The following is a 3,373-nucleotide window of genomic DNA, read 5'->3' as shown; positions in this document are numbered from 1 at the left end:
AGTTCAGTTCTAGTTCAGTTCTAGTTCAGTTCTAGTTCAGTTCTAGTTCAGTTCTAGTTTAGTTCTAGTTTAGTTCTAGTTCAGTTCTAGTTCAGTTCTAGTTCAGTTATACTTCAGTTCTTGTTCAGTTATACCTTAATCGATTTAATGGTTTTACATATAATTAAATAATTTTTTAAAATATTAACGGATATTAAAATAATCTCTTAATTGTTATAAATTACATCGAAAAGACTTTGTAACTGATAATTTAATTTAAATGCTAACGGCTGACAATGTGCTTAAATTATTAATACTAATCAAAGCCGAATGTGTAATTTGAAATAAATACTTTTTAGTCTGAGCATTTTATAAATCAATCAATATAACCATTTATCAAAGTTATAAGTTTTGGTGTAAAATAAACTTATTCTTTTATTTCAGACATAAATGCTAGAACTAGAAATAGTCAACTTTCATTGCCCTGCCTTATTGTAGCTGCTATATGAACTCATCACAATAGAATTTGACACAGATATTATTTAATGAGACCTCTATAACACCTTAAATGAAGAATAAAAAAATTGAAATAAAAGACAGAATAGTAAAGAAGACAGAATACGTTACTATAATAAATTATAAACAATATAATAATTTTTTCTCAATTGAGTTTTTTTTTTTTAAAAGCATTTAACAATTAGAAATTTTTTAGAAATTCACACACACAAAAAAAATTCTTAAAAGAAAGACAAACCTTAAAAGCCAAAAAAAAAAACGAAGACAGTTTAAAACAAAACTTTGTAAAAAAAAAGCCACCAAACCAAACGTGCTTTAAATCATAATTGATTTGTTGTCGACTTTATCAAGAGTTGTTGGAGAAAAAACGTGTTCCAGGGAAAAACAAAAATTGTGTTTTTTTTTTTTTTTTGAAAATCTTTTTTAAAGAAAAACGCATGATAGGAACACGCTTGCAGCCAGTAGCCAAGCAAGTGACTTGAAAGTTCGTTCGTTGTATGTTTTCTAGCTGCTTGCTTGGCTCTACTAATCATGCTTTTCGACTTGATCGTTTGAGGTTTGAGGCACTAAAACGCACTGAGTACAACAACGATTTCACCTACTACGTCTAGGTTTGAATAAGTTTTTGATGTTGTCGTTTCACGTTTAAAAGTTTACACACCAAAACGCACCCAGTTTTAATTTTAACGTTTTTTTATTTTATACTAGTTGTTGCTGTTGTTTTCTTACTTTTGTTGACAATTTTCCCCCATTTCTTCCTAGGTGCGTGAAACTTTTAACATTTACTCAGATTGATTTGACAATTAAAACAGTGTTTGACAAACTATCAGTAAAGGAAAAGAAAAAGGAAAAGTTTAGGAATCAGTTGATTTCATTATAAATCAGTTCAATCTTTGGATTTAAATTTGTGAGTTAACAGAATTAGAACAGTATTAGAATAGAACTATAACAGAATTAGCACAGTATTAGAATAGAACTATATCAGAACTAGAACAGAACTAAAACAGAACTAGAACAGAACTAGAACAGAACTAGAACAGAACTAGAACAGAACTAGAACAGAACTAGAACAGAACTAGAACAGAACTAGAACAGAACTAGAACAGAACTAGAGCAGAACTAGAACAGAACTAGAACAGAACTAGAACAGAACTAGAACATAACTAGAACAGAACTAGAACAGAATTAGAACAGAACTAGAACAGAATTAGAACAGAATTAGAACAGAACTAGAACAGAACTAAAACAGAACTAGAACTGACTAGACAGAACTAAAACAGAATTAGAACTGACTGGACAGAACTAGAACAGATCATTTTCAATCAGCTCCTCTTTATAGAAAGTTTTAGAAAAAATAATATTTTAATAGAAAAGCTTCGAACAATTTTTAAACTTTTGTAAAATTTTTCTTTTAAAATTGAACCTGAAATAAAAACCCTACTTGCAACACACACGTTTATTTACCATTTAATGTTTATTAAGCCAAAATTGCAACTGTTAACATACACATACATACTAAGTATAATGTTGGCTTTAAAGTTTTTATACCCTCCACCACCATAAGTGGTGATAGAGGGTATATATAACTTTGTCATTCCGTGTGTAACACCAAGAAATATTCATCTAAGACCCAACAAAGTATATATATTCTGGGTCCTTATCAAATTCTGAGTCGATCTAGCTATGTCCGTCTGTCTGTGTAAAACACGCTCACGATAAAACGAAGCAATAGAAGTTAACCAAATTCACCCAAAATGTTCTTAGTTTTCCTAAGTTGTTTGGTATTGAAAATGGGCAAAATCGGTTCACATCGGGAAAAGTTATGAATCAAAATTTGAAACAACCTCGAAAAAAATAGGCATTTTTTACACATTCTGATGCAATTTTCTCAAAAACTATGCAAGATAATTCCATAAAAATCGGCATACATTCGTTTCCATACAAGAGCTTAATATCTGCGTAAAATCGCTAGAATCGGCCCACAATTTCATATACCTCCCATACAAAAGTACAAATTCCCGGAAATTTGGTTTTTTGTTAATAACATCCATCGTAATGTCGACATCTTCACAAAATTTTAGAAATTGAAGTTTTGTGACAATAGAATTTATACAAAGGAAACATTTTTTGAATGGGTCCATAATTGGTCATAGCTCCCATACAAGGGCCCCTCCCGAAAATCACTTAAACGCGCATAACTCATTACTAAATTAAGATATCGATATAAAATTTGGTACAAGTATTGCCCTTATATACAGAAATATTACAATGAAAGCTTTTTTGATTCAGTCCATAATTGGTCATAGCTCCCATACAAGGTCCCCTCCCGAAAATCAGTTAAACACGCATAACTCATTAGTAAATCAAGATCTCGATATAAAATTTGGTACTAGTATTGCTTTTATATACAGAAATATTTCAATGAAAGATTTCTAGGATCGGTCCATATTTGGTCATAGCTCCCATACAAGGTCCCCTCCCGAAAATCACTTAATCGCGCATAACTCATTACCAAATTAAGATATCGATATAAAATTTGGTACAAGTATTGCTCTTATATACAGAAATATTACAATGAAAGCTTTTTTGGATCGGTCCATAATTGGTCATAGCTCCCATACAAGGTCCCCTCCCGAAAATCAGTTAAACCCGCATAACTCATTACTAAATTAAGATATCGTTACAAAATTTGGTACAAGTATTGCTCTTATACATAAAAATATTACAATGAAAGATTTTTTGGATCGGTTCATATTTGGTCATAGCTCCTATTCAAGGTCCCCTCCCGAAAATCACTTAAACACGTATAACTCATTACTAAATTAAGATATCGATATAAAATTTGGTACAAGTATTGCTCTTATATACAGAAATATTA

Source organism: Lucilia cuprina, chromosome 2, assembly GCF_022045245.1.
Source record: "Lucilia cuprina isolate Lc7/37 chromosome 2, ASM2204524v1, whole genome shotgun sequence".
Lineage (NCBI taxonomy): Eukaryota > Metazoa > Arthropoda > Insecta > Diptera > Calliphoridae > Lucilia > Lucilia cuprina.
The sequence above is the reverse complement of the archived record's forward strand: the minus strand, read 5'-3'. Positions refer to the sequence as shown.